Raw genomic sequence first — 24,350 nt, forward strand, 5'->3', positions numbered from 1 at the left:
ATGATATAAAATTTGTAAACATTTTTCCTATTTTATTGATTGTTCTTTCTTTTTTAAAGATCTTTTGAAATACAAAAGTTTTTAATTATGAAAAAAATCAATTTTTTCTTTGTATTATGAATTTGCTTTTGTTACCATATCTAAGAGCCCTTGACTGTCCCAGTTTCATGAATATTTTCTCCCGTGTTTTATTCTAAATTCTTACTTTTACTCATACATTTAGGTTAGACTATTTGTTAATGTTTGTGTTTATATGGGGTAAGGGTCTAGGTTCCTTTTTATATCCAATTTTCCCAGAATCATTTGTTGAATTTAAAGTTTTCCCCATTGGCTTATCTTGAAGAGTTTGTTGAAAATCAATATACTGTAAAAGTAAGCATTTATTTCTGAACTCTTGAATTGGTTTTATTACTTTCTCTGACTATCTTTATGCCAGTACCACACTTTTTTTTTTTTATTACTGTGGCTTCATCATAAGTTTTAAAATTGGGTAGTGTCAGTCCTTCAATCCTATTATATTTTTTACATATTGTCTTGGCTATTCTATGTCCTTTACATTCTCATGTAAATTTTAAAACCAGCCTGTAAATTTCTAGAATTTTTATTGGGCTTGCAATGAATTTACAAATTCATTTGAACAGAATTGTCATCCTGAGTGTATTTTTCCTTTAATTAATAATAAAAGATTATCTCTCAATTTATGTGGACCTTCTTTATTTACTCACTGCAAACATTTTATAAAATTCTGGGTATAAACCTGAAACTTTGAAAGACGTATTCCTGTATACTTTTATCTTTCTGATGCCATTATGAATGAAAATTTTTCTTAATTTTATTTTTAGATCACTCTTTAATAGGCTTTAGAAATACAAATGATTTTTATATTGATCCAAACTAGGTAAACTGACTTACACATTTTAGCAGATTTGTGTGTGCATGCATGTTTATGTGTCTTCTTTGGATAATCAGCCTATTAGATCCTATGATTTGCAAGTAAAGGTAGTCTTACTTCTTTCTAGTCTTGATAACATTAATCTTTTTCTCCCTTGCTTTCTTCTTTTGTACCCACATTTACACACCTTAATACAGTGCCTGTAACTAGTACTATTTAAATAAAACTGGTGGCATGGACATCTTTGATTTCTTCTTACTTTTAGGGGATTAAAAGCCTTTTTGTTTCACCATTAAATGTAGCTTAGCTGTGAGTTTTTCAGATATTTGTTTTTCTTTCAGATTGAGGAAGTCTCTTGCTTTTTATAGATTATTGAAAGTTTTTATGCACAGTGTTGAATTTTGTCAAATTATTTCTCTGCCTCTGTTGAGATATTTGTGTATGTCTCCCCCCTTTTTTGTTAGTATGACAATTATATTAATTGGTTTTAGTAAGTTAAATACATAACTGGGTTATGATATATGATCCTTTAAAAATGTTTCTGGATCCAGGTAATTTGTAATGATCTTTACGTTTACGTTCATGGAGCGTATTAGCCTGTAGCTTACTTTCTGTGTGATGTCTTTTTGTGGCTTTGGTATATGGATAATAATGACCTCATAGAATGAGTTTAGAAGTCCTCCCTCCTCTTTTTCCTGAAAGAATGCTATATACCCTTGATTTACGATTGGCAACTCAGGTAATAGATGCCTGCCATCCAGGCTCATGAAACTTAATTGTAAAAGTAATGAAGTTACATAAATACTTGATTGACCAAACTAGAATGAATAATTGCATGTTAGTGATATGGTGGTGTCAATAATTATAACAAATATATGCATAAAAATATTTAAATTTTTATTTCTATTTATTGAAACTAAATATATTGAGAGGCGTTTTAATGTATACACTGGGTCTTAATTAGAACATTTTTGAATTTTGTTTATGATATAATAAGATATAAAAAACTCTGAGACGGTTTATTCCAGTTTCATATATACAAGTAATAGGGTTGATAATGTATTTATCTTGAAACACGAAAGATGATTAAAATATTGAGGGAATAATTTGAGTGTTACCTCTTTCTTGATGGATGTGTAAAAGCAAATTTCTAGCATTGATTTGCAGGAAAACTTTCCAATTTTATTTAGATGTCATAGGGTTTTTGAGCAAGAGAAGCATTTGTATAACTTCTTTAGCTTTTATTATATTTTGTTACTTTTCTGGTAAATTCACTAATATAAGTCATTTACCCTGTTCACAGGTATTACTTATAGTAATTGGTGGTTTCCACTCCTTGGAAATTAAAACTTGGCTTCATAATGCAGTTGCTGTATATTTATATTTGATGACATTTTATGTACTTGAAATGATGAATAACTGACAAATAAAATGATTTTTAGGGCATTCCTCCATAAATATTTTGACTAACAAAATATTTAAGAAAAATACCCAGCATCATATCCAAGCTTTAAAACTTTTACAAAAAAAAGTAAACTACCTACTTTTAACTTTATTGACATGTAATTCACATACTATATAATATACCCATGCAAGGACGTAATTTAATGGTATTTAGTGTATTCACAGAGTTGTGCAATCCTCATCACAATATTAGAACATTTTATATCTCCAAAATAAAGCCCATGCTCATTAATAGCTACTTCTCATTTATCACAAGTAACTTCATCCTTAGGGGACCCCTATTCTGCTTTCTGTTTCTATAGATTTTTCTGTTCTAGATATTTTAGTAGAAATCTAATCATATGATAGGTAGTCATTTGTGACCAGCTTCGTTCACTTAACATAATGTATTCAAGCTTCATTCATGTTGTAGGGTATTTAAAGACTTCATTTCTTTTAATTTCTAAATGACATTCCAGTGTGTGTGTGTGTGTGTGTGTGTGTAATTTTATTTATCTATTCAGTTGATTGACACTAGGGTTTTCTCTACTTCTTTGCCATTCTTAGGAATTATACTGCTATACACATCCATGTACAAGTTTCTGTGTGGGGATATCTTTTCAGTTCTCTTGGGTATATGCCCAGGAATAGAATTGCTGGGTCATATGGTAACTCCATATTTAACATTTTGAGGAACTGCCAAACTGTTTTCTAAAATGGCTTTACCAATTAATATTCTCATTTGCGATGAATGATGTTTCCAATTTTTTTACATTGTCACAAACACTTGTTTTCTTTCTTTTTGATTATAACCATCCTAGTGTGGGTAAAATATCTTATGGTGGATTTTATTTGCATTACTCAAATGGGTAATTATTTCATGTGCTTATTAGACATTTGTATATATTCTTTAGAGAAATGCCTATTCCAATCAATTGTACTTTTAAAATTTTGATTTACTGTCTTTTTGTTATTGTGCTGTGTTATTTAAATATCCTGTATACAAATTCCTTATCAAATAAATTATTTTCAAATGTTCTGCCTCATTCTGTGTTGTATTTTCACATTTCTTTCAGTGTCCCTTGAAGCATAAAAGTTTTTAATTTTGATGAATTTCAGTGTATTTTTTTATTGTGTTTTTGGTGTTAAATCTAACAGGAGCTTCTCTAACCCAAGGTCATAAAAATTTACTTGTATGTTTTCTTTCAACTGTTTAATAATTTTAGCTCTTAGGTTTTGTTCTGTGTTCTGTTTGACGTTATTGTTTGTGTCTGACATAAGCAAGAGATCTAACTTCATTCTTTTGCATGTAGATATACAGTTGTCCTAGAACCATTTGTCCTAGAACTTGTTCTCTGTAATTTAATTGTCTTGGTGTACTTCTTGAAAATCAACTGTCGTATATCATTTACTTTGTTTTATAATCTCAAATGATGACTTTTCAATTGGACTTTATTGTTCTGTTCTATGTTAATATACTTAATGTTGTCAAATGGATCTAATAAATAACGTTTGCTTTCTTGTCTCATTTCTTACATATTTTGCTTCTGGATTTACTATCTTTATAAATGTATAGGTCAATTGTGTGCTAAATTTTAAGTCATAAAATATGTACAGTGATTGTCTTCTTTGATAAATCAGGCATCAAACATTTTGAATTGATAAATTTTGGAAGCATTCGACTCGAGCTTTTGTTAACTATAATAAAAATGCAGATTGCTACTATAACTATAAGGGAATATTTTTAGGTTCAAGATCCTTCTTGATCAAGGTGAAACAGAAAATCCACCAGCTTCCTTGACAGCTAGTACAGAGGCAAGTAAGATTACATGCAACAGTCAACTGTTAGGGCATTTACGTTCCTAAATGAGTAATTGAAGACATTAAGCACTGGGCCTAATCTATTTTCTCTGTCATGGTGGCAGCAGAAGCATCTGTAATTAATTAGTATCAGAGTTAGCAACATCTCAGGCCTATGCAGAGATGGTTTCATGAAAAGGCCTGAAAAAAGCATCATTGCTATTTTCTCTAGAGCTTGGCTGCTAACTAGCAGGAGGGCAGTGGTATTTTCATTACGCTATATCTACAGTGGTGTTTATGACATGTATCCTGAAAGGTTAGCCTTAAACTTATTCTCTAGAAAGTTCAACAATTCTGTAAACTACTTAAATATTCTCTAGTAAATTCCTTTTCTATTTACAGAGATAAAGACATTTTTTCTTGCTTTCAAGTGACAACTTAAAAGATATAATATTCTACACCATCCTGGAGTATATCAATAATAATCCTATATGAAGGTATGCTGTAAATTTTGTAATACAATTTAATTCAAAATAGACTTGATTGAAAAATATTATTGAAGTAACAGATGTCACAGAGATTTCAAAAACAAGAATATCTATAAGTTCTACTGTCTCCCTAAAAGATTCATGAATTATACACAAACACCATTGCAAATTTAATTTTGGCATAACTTTAAAAAGACAGTTTTAAAATATTAACATATCAGACACAAATGATATTAATACATTTGCATATTTAGGTGAGTTGGTACCTATACACCTGGGATAAAAGTTACTAGTTACTCCTGTAGACTCACTGAACAAAATTCAGCTCAGAAATTTGTATTCTTCTGAATTCTTAAACAGTGAATTAGATAAGTATAAATGACTTTAAGTGTTCTCAATCAATTCTGACTCTAGTATAATCGTGCCAAAAATAATACATGGATAAAAAATAAAGATTTTTATTGTTCACTACATGATACCAAACTCTTCAAGAAAAGCCCAATTTCATTCAATATTCCACAAACATTTATTAAATGGCTGTCAAGTATAGTGTAATGTATCATCATTGTACTTATTTGGAACTATAATTTATAGTTTATTTTCTTTGATTTTTTTCTATACTCAAACATAACAGAAGTATTTACAAATTATGGTATTCCATTTTGTGTTCTCTGAAGTGTAAGTATGTGTTAATGGTTTGTTTGGCAGTATATATGAAAAGCCAATCATGTTTATTGAGGTTTAAAATATTCTTGTAGGCTCTGAAGAATTTTTTTAGGTATAGCTACAAAATTCAGCACACTTAAAGATTATGTTGTTTCTTCTTTTCTGCTGCTTGCCACACAGCATCTACAGGATGAAATAGAAACCAAAGTCACAGATGGAAACAGTGATTGAATTCCTCAGCCTATGAAGATCATCTCATTGGTAGCCTTAGGCTTCTCTTTTTCTACATGATTTGAAACTGCAGCTAAACTTTAAAGCAAATAGTATATAGAAATGTAATATCAACTTTATTGTTAGGGCAATCAGCACCCTTAAAGACAAGTTTCACAGAGAGATCCTAAGATGAATGGTGACATGGTTCAATACTCTTGAAAGTTATCAATTGAAACAGTGGTCATACAAAAATCTCATTTCCATTTCATTCTGACCTTTTACAGTTCATTATTCTATTAATAAATTTTTGTTGCTTTTTCAAGAAAAAGGGAAGTATACAATAAATTAAGGGGATTAACATTTATAGAATGCAATTATGTTGTAACTGTGTTAAGTTCCTAGACGTTAAGATTACTTTATAAAACACTGAGATTGCTTTGTCATTTTCGGAACTATCAGTATGAGTTGGAGTGAAAAATTGAAATATTTCGAATACATATTTTTTAACTTCTATTTTAAGTTCAGGAAGTACATGTGCAGATTTGTTATATAGGTAAACTTGTGTTATGGGGGTTTGTTGTTGTTTCATGACACAGGTTTTAAGCCTAGTACTCATTAGTTATTTTTCCCGATCCTCTCCTTCCTCCCAGCATAAACCCTCCTATAGATCCCACTATGTGTTGTTCTTCTCTATGTATCTATGTGTTCTCATTGTTTAGCTCCCACTTATAAGTGAGAATATGTGGTATTTGGTTTTCTGTTCCTGCATTAGTTTGCTAAGGATAATTGCCTCCAGGTCCATCCTTGTCCCTGCAAAGGACGTGATCTCATTCTTTTTTATAGCTACAGGGTATTCCATGGTGTATATATACCACATTTTCTTTCTCCAGTCTATTGTTAAGGGGCATTTAGGTTGAGTCTATATCTTTGCTATTGTGAATAGAGATGCAATGAATATACGCGTGCATGTGTCTTTATAGCAAAATGAATTATATTCCTTTGGGTATATACCCAGTAATGGATTGCTAGGATGAATGGTATTTCTGTCTTTTGAAAATAACAATGAATTAAAATATTACAAACATCCACCACTCAGAAATAACCATTGTTAATATTTGGAGTATAAGCTTTCAGTTTTTTATATCTAGTTTTGTCTATCTATCTATTCATTTATTTATTTGTTCTTCCATGTGTCCATTATTAGTAAACTTAATATATCCCTACCATTGGGAATTAAATTGTCACTTTTGTTTGTTCCCTTATTGAGTTATTTTGCTCTGTTCTGCTATTGTAGAGGACAGAAATAAACATTCCTAGAGCAAAAACTTGGTACACATCCATGAAAATAATTTCTAACTTTTAAATTGTGAATCTAGGGTATGGATATTTTTACGATTTTGTGAAACTAAAGGTTTTTAACCACTCAATAATACAGCATGAGGGTATTATTTTCATAACGGTATAATTTTCTTAACACTGAATATTATCATGCTTTTACACCTTACCACACTTCAAAGATGTCTTAATTTTTGTTCACCTATGTCCAACATAGTGCTTAAATTTTGTAGTCTCTCAGACACGTAGCTGTTTTTCCACCTTCCTTACCCTGTGGAGTGGTTCTCAAACTCTTTGGCTTCCTTACCATCCATTGACTACTAGCAATCCAAATAAGACTCTGAATGTTTCTCAATGCTTGTGGACTTCTGATATCAACTGTTGGTCCCAATTGTTGATTAATTCATACTTCTTCAGCGTTCTTAACAACCAATATGGCTGCAATTGCAACACATTTTAGTAATGGTTAAAATATTTATCTCTTTTATGATACTTCCCAAGTTCTGTGATTTCAAGATATATAATCTTGGGGAAACAGGTGCATTCTTATGTTATTGTTTAAATGTTCTCATTCAGCTAAAAAGTTTTGTTCATATTTCTTAGCAGAATATTGTTTTTTAGGACATATCAGCAGACAACCCAACCAACTAAGCAGATTTGTGGAAAGGAAGTAAATTAAAATATGAGCAGTAAATTGCTGAAGTTGAATAAAAATTGAAAGCAATAAATCAAATAATTTCCAGTGTCATGCCATGGTTATATTATTTTTTATTATTCTTTCATAAAAATTCCTAGATCTTTATGTAAATATAAAAATGTAGTAATTGTGTCTTGACCACTTAAAGGAGCATTAATATGCTTTTTAATGAGAACTATGGCTATAGAATGAAAACAATTAGAACTTATTTTTGCAAACACCAAAGCTTAAGAAGAATAAAACCTATTGGTTTATTGGAGACCTTATAACAGCTGCAACGCATAAACATTTCCTTACACATACCCTCTTTAACAGAGTAAATGTTCACTGAAGGACTAATAGGTGTCAGGCACTGAGGTAGTGGCTAGAGATAAATGATAATAAAACAGACCATATTCTTACCTTCCAAATACATGTAGAGTGTTAGGAATTACAGATAATAGAATAGAAACATGAGAGTGCTATATCAAAGAAGTAAAGTGTCTGGAGGCCACAATGGCTTACAACTTAGTCTAGAAGAATTAATGAAGACTTCCATAAATAAAATATAAGACTAGGACTGGCATGGTGGCTCACGCCTGTAATCCCAGTACTTTGGGAACCCGAGGTGGGTAGATCACCTGAGGTCAGGAGTTTGAGACCAGCCTGGCCAACATGCTGAAACCCTGTCTCTACTAAAAATGCAAAAATTAGATGGGCATAGTGGCAGACCCCTGTAATCCCAGTTACTGGGGAGGCTGAGGTTGGAGAATTGCTTGAACCCGGAGGTGGAGGCTTTGGTGAGCCAACATCATGCCATTGCACTCTAGGCTGGGTGGCAGAGCAAGACCCCATCTCAATAATAATAACAATAATAATAATAAAAATACCAGAATGAGAAGTAGACAGGATAACACAAACAGTGGGCATATTAGGAATGAATGCTCAGAGCTTAAAAAGTTTAGTGCATGGATAAAGTTAAATGAGGATGTAATTTCTTGAGTATGGGATGCTAAGGGAAAAACGGAAATGCCAGGAGAAATCAGCCAGGTCCAGTACATCTGGGGCTGAATAAGACGTCATTGTTTTTCTTTTATTCTAATAAAATCGGGAAAAATTTTGCAGTGCTTTGCACAGAGTATTTACATGAGCAGATTTGTGTATTTGAAAGATCACTTCCACTAGTGTTGAGTTGTGATTGAAGAAAAACACAGCTTGAGGTGAGGGTACCTGTTTGAAGTCTGTTTTGTTATTCAAATAACACCAAATATTAGCATAATAATTGTATGATTGTGGCTTGGAATAAATGGGAAAGAATGAAAACAGAAACAAGTAAAAGGATTTTGAAGACATTTTGAATCTTTAATTATAAAGCTTTGGTGGATTGTGTATGCACAGATTGGAAAAGAGGTAAAATCCATGGATTTGTCCTAACATTCTGGGTTGGTCATCCAGGTATTTGGCTGCACCAAACATTAGGCACTCATGAAAGAAAGAACCAGCACATTAAAAGAAGAAAAATAATGAGATTTCATGAAGACCTGGAAGTCCTTGATCTCACCTAGAGAGATGACACGGGATGAAAAGGGAAAGGTTTTCTGAATAGAATCATGAAAGAATTCAAACTTGGAGATAAAATTTTCAAACTCAAGTTTCTTCTGGGGCAAGTAAGGTGATATAAATCAATAAAACAATGTAGATGTTAAAAAATAAACAACAGCATATGCTGATTATATGTGGCCACTGACACCATGATTCAGAGTCAGGATACAAAGCAAGTGATGGAGACTACGGTGGACTCCAGAACAAACGCCTTTAATTAGTTGTCACCAATTTTTCCAATTATAAAATTTATCAAGAAAATGTCAAACTCTGGACATTGGTGTGATGTTTCAATATTGACAACTAATTAATTGTAAAAAACAAAAACACATGTGAATCACAAACAAAACACAATGGTGGACCAGATTCTACCTAGGGCCATTCCATCTCACTTTAGGAAATACGACAAGAAAAATAAGTAAAAAAGGAAAGTGGAAATGGATGAACAGAGATGTACAAATGCAGGGATCCTAAAGAGTTAATAGATATCCTTGTTCACAATCAAGTAGTGATAAGCTATGGGTTAATAAATCCTTGCGCTTGGGAAAGGCTTTGAATATTAAACAGCTTGTATTGATATTATTTACAACATTGCCTTAAAGTCTTCCATCTCCTACCACTCATCTTCATCAAGCAGGATTTGTTATGCTACCGCATGCATAAGTCTCAGTGTTAGATGTTCTACTAGTAAATGGAAGAGATAGTTGATCTTTTTGAGAAATATTTTTTGTTAGTGATTTAGCACTTTTTATACTTCCATTATATTATTGCAGGAACACATTTGTCCTAATTCTTTTACATGTAATATATTTTCTTCTACTTTTCTTTCCTTAAAAAGTACTGCAATGCATTCTTTTTGGATAGTTTTCTTGAGATAATTTTGCAAATGCTCCAACTAGAACAGAATGTGGTTGCCAAGATCATGTAGCTGGAATGACAGAAGCACATTTATCTGGGGTGGCGGGGGGGATTATTGGATAGAAGTCAAACACTATATTGACTTGGCTCTACCATGCTTTCTCTTAGGCAACCTATAAGATATTATGCTTTCTTGGCATATGAAGTGCTAACTCGTCTCTCTTGGGTTTGAGGTATAGCCTGGCCAAGCAGAAGAATGAACATGATAACCTAACAGGTATTTTTCCAACCATGACTACCGTGATCAAAGTTCAATAGTCATCTAGAAATTTGTAAGCATTTCATTTTAAATAATTACACTTAAATTATCTTAAAATATATCCAGTGAAATAAATCTTTGCTTTAACACATACTTCAGTGTTCTGAACAATTTATTTCAGTTTTATTTTGCTTTATCTGAAAGTTTTCAGAAAGGAACTTGGGAAAATAAATACCCTACGTACATCCATGAGCATATTCAGGTTTAGTTCAATTTGAGAAGGATAATATTTTCTAAGGAACTGTATTAATGTATGAGTTTCTCAAATTTCATATATTTTCTCATAACTTAATTCCAAAATTTACAAATATAGCATAATCTGGACTTTCCTCATAAAATTTAATAAAATATGATGAAAAATCAAACCAGTGTATGCTCCATATTTTTATTTCTACCATATATTGAATCATTGAAATAAATTTGTCATTAAAACCAATTTCTTTTGAACTATGTGCCCAAGTAAAATACATAATTTTGTGAAATTTTTTTTAAATGGAGTCTTGCTCTGTCACCAGGCTGGAGTGTAGTGGCACAATCTCAGCTCACTGCAACCTCTGCCTCTCAGGTTCAAGTGATTTTCCTGACTCAGCCTCCTGAGTAGCTGAGACTACAGGTGTACACCACCACACACAGCTAATTTTTGTATTTTTAGTAGAGACGGGGTTTCACCATGTTGGCCAGGAGGGTCTCAATCTCCTGACCTCGTGATCCACCCACCTCAGCCTCCCAAAGTGCTGGGATTACAGGTGTGACCCACCATGCTGAGTCTGTGCAAGTTTTTACTGTGTATATACTGTAATTAAATATCAACATAGCTAGATGTATTAGTATATTCTCATGCTCCTAATAAAGACATACCTGAGACTGGGTAATATATAAAGGAAAGATATTTAATTGACCTACCATTCAACATGGCTGGGCAGGCCTCAAGAAACTTTCATGTTGGAAGGGGAGCAAACATGTCTTTCACATGGTGGAGGGAGAGAAAATACAGAGAAAAAAGAGGAAAAGCCCCTTACAAAACCATCAGATCCTATGAGAACTCATTCACTATCATGAGAACAGCATGGGGAAATCATCCTCATGATCTAATCACCTCCCACGAGGTCTCTCCCCCAACAAGTGGGGATTACAATTTGGATTACAATTCAAGATGACATTTGGGTGGGTACCGAGCCAGACCATATTATTCTTCCCCTGTCCCCTCCCAAATCTGGTCTTTCTCACATTTCAAAATATTACTATGCCTTTCCAACAGTTCTTCAAAGTCTTAACTCCTTTCAGCATTAACCCAAAAGTCCAAGTTCATAGTCTCATCTGAGATAAGGCAAGTCCATTCTGCCTATGAGCCTGTAAAATCAAAAGCAAGTTAGTTGCTTCCAAGATATAAGGGGATACAAACATTGGATAAATGCACCCATTCAAAACGGGAGAAATTGGCCAAAACAAAGTGACTACAGGGTCCATGCAGGTCGAAAATATAATAAGGCAGTCATTAAACCATAAAGTTCCAAAATTATCTCCTTTGACTCCATGTCTCACATACAAGTCATGCTTATGCAAGAGTTAGGCTCCCATTGCATTGGTCAGCTCTGCCTCTGTGTCTTTGCAGTGTACAGCCTTCCTTTTGGTTGCTTTCATGGCTGGCATTCAAATCTACCATTCTGGGGTTTGGAGAATGATGGCCCTCTTCTCACAGCTCCACTAGACAGTGCCCCAGTGGAGACTTTGTGTGGGGGCTCCAACTTCACATTTCCCTTCCACATTGCCCTAGAAGAGGTTCTCCATGAGGGCTCTTCCCCTTCGGCGGACTTCTGACTGGACATCCAGGCATTTCTATACATCCTCTGAAATCTGGGTGGAAGTTCTCAAACCTCAATTCTTGTCTACTGTGCACCTGCAGGACCAATCCACATGCCAAGGCCTGGGGTTTGCACCCTCTGAAGCAAGGGCCTGAGCTGTACATTGGGCCTTTTCAGCCATGGCTGAGTAATAGAGCACCAAGTCCTGAGACTGCACAGAGTAGGAGGGAGGCGCTGGGCCCAGCCCATGAAACCTTGTTTCCCTCCTAAGCCCCTGGGCCAGCGATGGGAGGGTCTGCCTTGAAGGTCTCTCACACGCCCTGGAGACATTTTCCTCATCGTCTTGGTGATTTATATTCATCTTCTCATCACTTATGCAAATTTATGTAGTGGGCTTGAATTTCTCCCCAGAAAATGGGTTTTTCTTTTCTATCACATCATCAGGCTGCAAGTTTTCCAAACTTTTATGCTGTGCTTCATCTTGAACCTTTGCTGCTTAGAAATTTCTTCCACCAGATATGCTAAATTATCTCTCTCAAGTTCAAAGTTCCACAGATCTCTAGGGAGGGGCAAAATGCTGCCAGTTTCTTTGCTAAAGCATAGCAAGGATCACCTTTGTTTCAGTTCCTAACAAGTTCGTCATCTTTATCTGAAACTACGTCAGACGGGACTTCACTGTCCATATCACTGTCAGAATTTTGGTCAAAGCCATTCAACAAATCTCTAGGAAGTTTCAAACTTTCTCACATCTTCCTGTCTTTTGAACCCTCCAAACTGTTCTAACCTCTGCCTGTTATCCAGTTCCAAAGTCACTTCCACATTTTCAGGTATCTTAACAGCAGTGCCACACCCTCTGCAGTACCAATTTACTGTATTACTCCATTCCCACACTGCTAATAAAGACATATCCGAGTCTGGGTAATTTATGAAGGAAAGAGGTTTAATTTATCCCCGTTCACTGTGGCTGGGTATACCTTAGGAAACTTACAACCCTGGTAGGAAGGAAAGCAAACACGGCCTTCTTGACAAGACAGCAGGAGAGAGAAGCACAGAATGAAGTGGGAAAAGCCCCTTATAAAACCATCAGATCTCATAAGAACTCACTTACGATCACAAGAACAGCATGGAGGAAGTGGCCCCATGATTTAATCACCTACCATGAGGTTTGCTCCCAACATGTGGGGATTAGAATTCAGATTACAATTCAAGGTAAGATTTGGATGGGGACTCAGAACTAGACAATATCACTAGGTAAGCTGTTATGTTCATACATCAGCTAAGTAGTTTATCCCTTCACACCATGCTTTCAGGCATATGAAATTCGTATTTGTACTACAGCAAAATTAGTACTTACTATGTTTTATAGATTATTTGTGCTCCTATGAATGGAAAGAGCTGGAGATGAAATCCTAAATGGCAAGATTTAAGTAATAAATGAGAAGATCAGGGAATAAGTAGTAGGAAAGGCCACACAAGTAATTATTATTATTTTATCTTCAGAATGGTTTATGATGCGGCTACCACAAATTACATTTGTCTTTAGTCTCTCTTCATGCCCAAGTGATTCTTCCTCGACTCCCACATGTTTCTTATTGTCTTTTTGTATCTCTGTCATTTTATTTTCTTATTTTTAATTCACCCAGACCTTGGGCAAATGTGGAAAAGAAATCGATGAAGCAGAGGAGAACTAACATCATTGAGTACCCATTATGTGACATTAACTGTAATATCAGTTTCCTAGCAACATTTTCCGACTTCACATCAACCTGAAGACCTCAGTGTATCACACATTATTCTTCTTTACCACTCTCCACACTCAATCTAACACCAGGCCCTAAATACTTTTCATATATCTTATGAATATCTCAGTTTTCATACCACCTCTATTCAGCCTGTCAAGTCTAGACCACTATCATTTTTCACTAAGAAATTCCTAATTATCTCTCTGTGTAGAATCTTATCTTATCTTATTCTCTTTGCTGTATTATTTTTGAGGGATTGTTAAAGATTCATGTTTCACATGTCATTTAAACAGCTTAAACCCTCTAGTGGCTCTTATATAAAACTGATATATTTCCAAATATGTGTCAGATTCCCAAATGATTTGCTCAACTTAGTGTCATTCTATAACACGGTGTCTAGAATTATTCAGTTCCTCAAGTATTCCAAACTCCATTTTCTTGCAGAGCATTTTCACATGTCTCTCCATCTTCATGGAGTACCCTTTGCCTCACTCTCCCAGAATATACCACCGCTATCTCCACACATTCGATGTGTCCTTTAGGGCTTTCTGTTTCTATGATAAGCCTTCCTCCAAGATTCCTTCAGGCCTTTCAGCCTATACTTTAAATGAACTCAATTCTTCTTTCTGAAAATTAGTTAATGGTGTATTTAACTGTTTATACGTGTCTCTCTATTCCAGATTGTAAGACCCACACATCCCTAGTAGTTATATTGTTTTATATATATGAGACAGTTAACAAATTTTTGATAATGAATGAATTAAATAATAAATTGTCATATTTAAACAACTTAAAATCACATTTCAGGGTATGAGATTTCTAAATGACCTTTCTATGTATGAATCAGGATCAGGTAGCTGTGATTCAAAGCAAAACATGAAATCTATGTTTGAGCTATATATAGTGCTTCAATTTTAGAAATGATTTTAGTCAATTTTAAATTTTCTGCATTATTATTTGATGCATCCAAATGGCATGTATCAAATAAGGCAAATATAACTCCCTTTTCATTTTAATTTAAGCTATGAACAAATGGACTTATATCCCAAATGAAATATCAATACTATGACTCATTTAGTTTTTATTATGAAACCATGACTTCCACTGAATCTTCTGACCCTTTGATCAAAAAATGTTTATTTTGGTGTATTTGAGGATGTTTTAAAAATAGAACAAATTCCCAAGCTGTTGATGAAAATCTTTAATTTTAGATTGCAATAGAAAATATCTTAGTTTAATTCACTAATGAAACCTTACACAATTAACTTATGTAAATATTACAAGGGTTGGGAATGAACAGATGAAAATGTGGAAAAATGAAGTTCATTATCTTATACATGCCCAGGTGGTTGCTCATTCAAATAAATTACTTTAACACTTTTTGTTAAAAAGCAGCATATATAGTAAATTGGTAGATTACAAGTGCTGCTGTTGAAATTGAGATAAAGGAAAGGACAGCTTAGTACTATCAACAACAGGATTATATAATAATTCACACCTATGCCTATGAATTGGAGAAATAGCAAAATAAAATTCATTTTTGAATATAAAGATTTGTAAGAATGATAAATGTCTATATGTAAAATGGAAAACAAACTTTCATGATATAAAGTAAAACAAAGTAAGGATAATAATGGAACATAAACTGAATTAATGTGTTCATGCTCATACCAAGCCTAATGCTTAGCAAATGCACATGCCTTTCATCGAGAAGTTACTCACTATACATATATGTTTATATTTTTGAGTACCACATGTGGAAAATCTGGGCTAAGTCTCCTATTAAAAATCTGAATTTCACTTTGTAACTTGGTAGTTCATGACGTTTTAAAACTAAAGAAGCAGACATGTCTAAAGGTAAATTATAAAACATGTAAACTTTATCTTTAGCATTAAACTATGTATTATGTAACCTCCAATTGAGCTCCATTTGAACACTTTCTATTCCTCCATTTATTACTTACTCCTCCATTTTTTTATCCTCAAGTCCCCGCTAACTTTTATTCTTCCTACTATTCTTTCACTTCTCAGGACTACGGGACTTTGTCAGAATACTCCTCTAATTTTGTTTACCCTAGTGCAGTCAGAGAAACAATGCTGTATTATCGTTAATTGTATGGGCTTTGCAGCCAGGCTGCCTGGGCTTAAGGCATGGTTTAGAAAATATTTCCTGAGCCTCAAAACTATGGAGCAGTAATTTGATGGCCTTTGGCTCAGAATGCAAGTGCTTACAAGGCTGACACTATGCCTGTAAGCCATGATAAGTAATCTGCCAACCTCAATGCTAACCAAAATCTGTGAGAGAAAATATACTAAGACCTAGTGTCACCTCAACAATTTCAGACTTTCGGTTTACAACATCATTGTTAGAATTTAAGGCCTATTTCCTTCAAGCATTTCCTTAAAAATGGAAAACTGTGCAAGTGCACACACACACGCACACACACACACTCACACACAACAAATAAAATTTTGTGCTATGCCATTATACTGATTATTTGGACAATTTTTATCAATGCTTATCTTATACTATTTTCTCTTAATGTAAATAAAATTAATTTACTTTTTTTAATCTTGAATTTTAAACTAGCAGGGAGTCAATTTATAATTTCAATGTATACTACTACTTTTTCTTGTAACTATAAGGATTAATAATTATCAAATAAGTTACATTAGATTGCAATAGCAATAATAGGCTTACTGAATTAATATCATGAGTACACTTCTATTATTCTTATTTCATTATTTTGTTATTAATATAAATTATTTTATTTTAGGTAATATTTTATAGGTAACTAGAAAAGAGGGAAATAAATGAAGTGTATTTGAGCAACATAGTGAAATATTTAGAAACTCCATAGTTATTATAATCTTTAAAAGATCCAAATTATTTGGAGCAAAAAATATAATTTCATTTGATATTGTCCTATAAAATCTGAGTTAACTTTACATAGTGAAAAATGACTTATCATTGTTTGGGGGCTAAGATATACATTTTCTGATATAAGTCCTCATGCAAAAAAATCTAAAATGCATTATTTGGCTCTGTGCTCTCCCACCTATATGGTTTATGAAACAGATAACTCAAAATATTGTCAATGTCATGATGATAGTCTAATTTTAGAAGGATATTTCGGCTAGTGCACTATAGCCAAGGTTATTATATACCTAGTTCAAAGAAACATTCAGTAAGCCTATATACCTCTTTGGGTGAATATCAGTCACAAGTGATTAAAGTCAAGAAGGCAAGGCCCACGTCAGAGTCAAGAGGATTTTGGTTGTCTGATTTTAAAATGTCACTCTAGTAACACGACAGATAAAGAAGGAATAGAAGCCTTTATCTTAGCAGTGTCATTACTGTACAGTAGTTCTTTTCTTTCTCCCACAATGTGATCATTAAAGTGCTTGTAAATATCTTTGTGTTAATATCACAAAGATATTTAGAGTCCTAATGAACTGGAAGAAAAGAAAAAACCTAAAATTTGACAATAAAATTGGCTTCCTTAAGAAACAACGATTCTGCAAATTTAATGAATTCAGAAGGTAAACAGACAATCCGGCAGAGTATGGAAGGATTTATTGCAACCAAGTCTGTCTCCCTGTATGTTTCACTAGCCTATTCTGTTTTCCCTCAACTCCTAACTCGTCCCAGAAAATAAAGAAAATCAATGTCATCACTGATCAACATGAAAGATCTCAAAACATTTTCGGTCAATTTTTGGTAACCCATTTCCCAGTTAATTTGGGGCAATACCCATATTCCTATTCCCAAAGACTACTTAATTGTGGGATAAAGGACACAGTAGAGAATCTGGTATGTCTAAATGGCAGATACTTGCAAGTATCTTCATTTTCTTCATCTCCAGTGGCCCTCACTCTCTCCTCAGTTAGGAGCAGAGCTCAGGCTGTCTGAGAATTACCCGGCAGTTTCCCAAGTCACTCGTAATTCCAGACCAATACATCCTGTATAATAAATGATCAGCTGCTGGCTTGAGTCACTTTAAACTAATTCTCTACATGGCTTCTCTTTGGTGTAGCTAAGAATCACATGTCCCACTCCTCTGGCCTTCTCAGAGTCTGGCACACTCCGTGGAAAATCTGGATATTTCACAATAGAAGTCTGGCAAAATAACTCTCCACCGAAACCAAATAGTGGTGGCTCTGCAAGAAGAGTTTATGGTTGTTTCTTAAAAAGCATGATTTCAGGAAGCCTTTATAAAATGTCTGTTGCACTGTTGTGGCAAAATCAGCCATAACCACTAAAATATGACATACTCCTCTTGTGCCTAATCTTCCCTTGAATTAATTTGGAGGAATCAACCTTCCCAAGTTAATTATTCTTATCAATCAGCCCTCCACTTGCTCCCTTGAAACTCATAGTTCTCTTCAATTAGGGTACATAATGTCCTTTCAAAGGCTCCTGCCGTATTCTCCTGAGTCTTTTCTGAGATTCCTGGAACATGATTGAAATTTTGTCCCTATTTTAACATTCACAAACTATGAGTCTATTCTTTTGACTAATGTCAAAAGTAAAGTTGAAAATTACAAAAAAAATACGCTTTTTTAAATTATAAAATACTGCATTTTTCTTCAATATTCCTTGGTCAGCTACCAATGATGAAGCATGTTTTCATCAAGGTACCACTTCCTACTTTTCATGCAAGCTTATTTGGAAGATGAGTTAAATGGAACATACACTTCAAATCTAAAGAAAAAAATTTTTTTAACATGGGCTGCATGCTGATATATTTTTCTTATGGAATAATTCAAATTGGACACATTTATTGTGAATAAAATAATACTTAAGATTTTGTATAACTTTATCTGAAAGTATAACCATATAACTATAAAGAATATATAAAAAATTATCTAAACAATGGTCCCAAATGTTTAATTTTTAACAATCAATATAATACCTTCCAACCATGTCTCTTTATATTATTCCTTACAATATTTGTTTAGCTCTTTATCCACATATTAGTAATCCTAATTAAATGAATATTCTAGGCCAGGCATGGTGGCTCACACCTGTTACCCCAGCAGTTGGAGAGGCCGAGGTGAGCAGATAACTTGAGGCCAGGAGTTCAAGACCAGACTGATCAACATGGCAAAACCCTGTCTACTAAAAAAATTTAAAATTAAAATTAAAAAACTAAAAAACCTACAAAACAATTAGCCAAGCTTGGTGGTCCCATCTACTTGGGAGACCTTAGGAGGCTGACACACAAGAATGGCTTGAACCTGGAAGGCAGAGGTTGTAGTGAGCTGAGACCATGCCACTGCACTCCAGTCTGGGCATTAGAGTGTGACTCTATCTAAAAAAGAAAATAATAAATAAATAAATAAATAAATAAATAAATAAATTCCTAACTTTTAAATTCATCAAATTAGCTTATGTTACTATATGGATTCTTCCATCACATAATATAATATTAGACAGCTCATAATCTGCCATTACCATCAATTGTAGCTGTTTTTCAATAATTTACATTAATTTCTTCTAACATAAGTCATAATAACTATAACATTCTTTGTAATGTGTAGTCAATCTAGAAATATTAGAAAAATTTGAATGAAATCTGGAAGAACTGGTTTCTTAGTACACAGCAAAATATGAGACCAGATCTCATGTGAAATTATTTGAACCAATCATTCTTTGGCTCTAAATTATGAAGCATTTCTGGTTTTGAAATATCCATCACATATTATTTGTCCTTAAACTATTGGGATGATTTACTACCATATAAGTAAATTTAAAATTTATAATCCAATTCTCAAAATTACATGAAACAATATAATCATAAAAATTTATATTAACAATTTTGGTAAAATTCATGAGATGCTATCATATGCAATTATGATAGTGGATAGGAAAGGCAGAAAAACAATAAATCACATATTTTTATAGTCATGATATTTATGTATGTTGTATTTTCCTGGTTAAAAATTAAAAATGAGTTGTGTCTCCATTAAACTGAAATCTTTGAAGCAAACAATTCTGTATCAGATCCTATACAAAGATGGGAATTAAATAAATTGAGACCATTCTAATTTCAATTTGAAGAAAGTATTACCATCAATGTTTTGGGCATCATTGGATATCTTCTTCTGAACTTGATTAAATACAGATATTGGCATTTGCAAGTTGCAAAATAAATAGTTTCTAAAATCTCGAATGATTTCATTTTATTAAAAATTTGTTGAGAATTCTTTTATGGACAATATGTGGTCAATTTTAGAGTGTTCACGTGCAGATGAGAGAAATGTATATTGTGTTGTTGGGTGGAGCATTCTGTAGACATCTGTTTGGTGCACTGGGTGAAGTGCTGAGATTATGTTTTGAATATCTTTTTAAATTTTTGCCTCAATAATCTGTCTAATTATGTCAGTGGGATGTTGAAGTCATCTACTGTTTTTGTGTGATTATTTCAGTCTCTCTGTAGGTTTCTAAAAACTTGTTCTATGAATTTGGGTGCTCCAAAGTTGGGTGCATATATATTTTGGATAGTTAAATCTTGTTGAATTGAACCCTTTATCATTATGCAATGCCCTTCTTTGTCCCTTTTGATCATCACTGGTTTAAAGTCAATTTTGTCTGAAATAAGAACAGCAACTCCTGCTCATTTTCGTCTTTTGATTGCTTGATAGATCTTTCTCCATTCCTTACTTTGAGTCTATGCATGTCCTTGCATGTGAGATGGGTCTCTTGAAAACAGCATAGTGTTGGGTCCTGCTCCTTTATACAACATGTCAATCTAGGCCTTTCAAGTGGGTCATTTAGCCCATTTACATTGAAGGTTAATATTGATATGTGCAGATTTGATCCTGTCATTATGTTGTTAGATGGTTGTTATACAGACTTGATTGTGTAGTTACTTTAGTGTCAATGGTCTCCCAACATAAGGATGTTTTTGTGGTGGCTGGTAATAGTCTTTTTTGGTTATATGTTTATAACTCCCTTGAGGAACACCTGTAAGAGAGGTTAGGAGGTAATGAATTCCCTTAGCCTAGGGTGAAATAAAAATGGAAATCAATAGCAAGAAGATCTTTCAAAATAATAAAATCTCATGAAAATTAAAAAATCTGCCCCTGAATGACCTTTTGGGTAAACAAAATTAAGATAAAAAACAAAAAAATTGTTGAAACTAATAAGAACAAAAATACAACATATCAAAATTTGTGGGACATAGCTAAAGCAGTGTTAAGAGGAAAGATTATAGCACTAAATGCCCACATCAAAAAGTTAGAAAGTTCTCAAAGTAATAATCCAGTATCATACCTAGAGGAACTAGAAAAACAAGACCAAAACTACCCCAAAGATAGCAGGAGAAAAGAAATTACCAAAATCAGAGCTGAATTGAATGAAATGGAGACACAAAAACTATATAAAATGTCAATGAAATCAAAAGTTTGTTCAGTATAGTAGTTCCATATACTTAAAACAAAACACAAAAATGAAAATAAATAAATTCCCAGAACTGACTGGAAATGTTTCCATTTCACAGGTTGTTATGCAGGAGTTTTTCAAAGGTCATTATGCAAGCTTAGGTTAACTGGAAGGCAACAAAACTGACTAAAAAACTCATGGTTTGATCCAAAGATGAGTTGTTTTCAGTGAGTCTGCTGTTTTGTAACACAGATCTAAGCTCAGCCTGCGGAGTTGAAGGGATAGAGTCACTTTATGACACTGAATGGGCAAAAGCTGGAAGCATTCCCTTTGAAAATCAGCACAAGACAAGGATGCCTTCTCTCACCACTCCTATTCAACATAATATTGGAAGTTCTGGCTAGGGCAATCAGGCAAGAGAAGGAAATAAAGGGTATTCAAATAGGAAGAGAGGAAGTCACATTATCTCTGTTTGCAGATGACATGATTGTATATTTAGAAAACCCCATTGTCTCAGCCCAAAAACCCTTAAGCTGATAAGCAACTTCAGCAAAGTCTCAGAATACAAAATCAATGTGCAAATATCACAAGCATCACTATACACGAACAACAGACAGGCAGAGAGCCAAATCATGAGTGAACTCCCATTCACAATTGCTACAAAGAGAGTAAAATTCCTAGGAATACAACTTACAAGGGATGGGAAGACCTCTTCAAGGAGAACTACAAACCACTGCTCAAGGAAATAAGAGAGAACACAAACAAATGGAAAAATATTCCATGCTCATGGATAGGAAGAATCAATATTGTCAAAATGGCCACACTGCCCAAAGTAATTTATAGATTCAATGCTATTCCCATCAAGCTATCATGTATATTGTAATTTAAAAATCAACATTTTAAAAAATATATGAGGAACCATTTGAATTCTTAATAATATTTTCAGGTGTTATGTACATTCATAAATTTCTCTTAACTTTTATGGCCTTTTAACAATAGACTATTGAAGAATTTAAATCAGAGATCTCCAAAAAGGAACAAGTTACTTCAACACCATATCAATTTTAAAATAATTACTATATTATTCTACAACTTTTTATTTGAAAAAGTATTATGACTAAAGTTTGTTCATATGATGCATGAGATAGTAATACTCCAAAAAGTAAAAATTGGTCTAAAAAACTGTTAATATTCGTGGATATTTGATGAAGTTAAAAGAATGGTCAACAAAATGAGACCCATAAAACTGGAAAGAGATTTAGCTGTTTATAGGTAATATATGATCCCCAAGACACTTTCACCATATTTGCTACTTTGACAATATCAGAAGGAAATCAAAATATGGACGACAGTGGCAAGATTATAGCTCACTGTATCCTTAAACAATTGCTAAGCTCAAGCAATCCTCCCACCTCAGCCTCCAAAGTATTAGGTTGGTGCAAAAGTAATTGAAGTTTTTGCCATTAAAAGTAATGCCAAAGTAACTGCAGTTTTACCATTAAAAGTACTTAGTTATAATGGCATGAAACCCAAACAATTTTTAAAAATAGAATCATTTTGAGGAGTTAATAACTTATGAATAGCTGATCGTGTTGTGTAATACATAATTTATCTCTAGCTGTACACAATCAAATAAGTAATATCTCTCCCTTGCAGATCCTTGTCCCATCTTCTATCTAGTTCTGTAAATATCTTCAGATTAATCTGCCCTTGAATTACACAATTTGAGAAAGTCTTATCTATTTTCTGCTGGAGTGCTGGCTAATGCAACCATATAGAAATAATTTTTAAGAGTATGTTTGATATTATCTATGATATTACAGTAAACCAAAAAAATTAGTATTTCCTATATAGTATATACATGTGTAAACATAATAAACTTTATAAAGTCAAAGGAACTAGAGATGACATCTTGAAACTCAATCCCTCTGCTCTATTTTTAATGCCTTTGTATAATATATTTCAAAATAATTTAGGGAAAATATAATGAATAATAATTATAAACATTTAAAAAATACATATAAGCAAGCAGTAAGAGGATAAGGCCACTTCAGTGACAGAGACATTTCTTCTCCTCCTCCCTATCCCTTCTTCTCTTTTTGTGTCTTTTACTGCTCTTTCTCTCTTCCTGCAAGCACACACACACTCAGAATAACCTACTTCTCTATAACATTGAATTGTGAATATTTTTATTTAGAGAAAATCTCCTTTAAAGACAAAATTCTGTCATATAAAATTTCTGTCATTCATTTAATTAAACTCTTCAGACATTTAACTTGTTTATATGTTCTTCTTTATAAACAATACTGCAATATTCGTCCCTATGGCTGTTTGTTTGCATGCAGTCAAAATAAGTACTTTGATGTTATATTGTGAGCTAAGGGGCATGAAGCATTTTAAAACTGCCAACATGCACAGGACAAAACACCCTCAAGAAAGTAGACCTATGTTTTTTAATAACTCAAAACTATGTAGTCCCCCCCCCACCGTGATATGTTTTAAAGATAGTATTGGCATTAAATAAGGAAAAGGGAAGTTTAGCTAATTTACATTGTCAATTGTTATTTAACTGTAATTTTATATAATGTAAGAAGTAATTTCACAAGAAGTAATTCCATTTTTAAAAAGCTCTGTTACTCTTTCATTGTTTACCCTTCCTTTTCCCTCCAAAAACAAAGTCCTCTTTGGTTTACAAATTGCTTAAATTATTAAAGGAAAATATTTCATATAATTGTTGTCCATACACTCTTAAACACTTAAAACTTTACATCAAAATGTCAGCAAATTTTATTTTTTAATAACGTTTTCACTGAGAAAATGTTTTGTAGAATTTTTTTTTAGTTTTGTAGAACTTTAAAGAGTGAGTTTAATAGGAATTACACTGGATATGTAGATTGCTTTGGGCAGTATGATCATTTTTAAGTTACCAGTTATTTTGATTCATGAGCATAGGATGTTTTTCCATTTCTTTGTTTCATCTACAATTTCTTCCATCAGTACCAATGACATTTTTCACAGCATTAGGAAAAGGAATCCTAAAATTTACATGGAAACAAAAAAGCCCAAATAGCCAAAGCAATCCTAAGGAAAAACAACAATAACAACAAAGCTGAAAGCGTCACATTGT

The sequence above is a fragment of the Pongo abelii genome, chromosome 3 (assembly GCF_028885655.2).
Source record: "Pongo abelii isolate AG06213 chromosome 3, NHGRI_mPonAbe1-v2.0_pri, whole genome shotgun sequence".
Lineage (NCBI taxonomy): Eukaryota > Metazoa > Chordata > Mammalia > Primates > Hominidae > Pongo > Pongo abelii.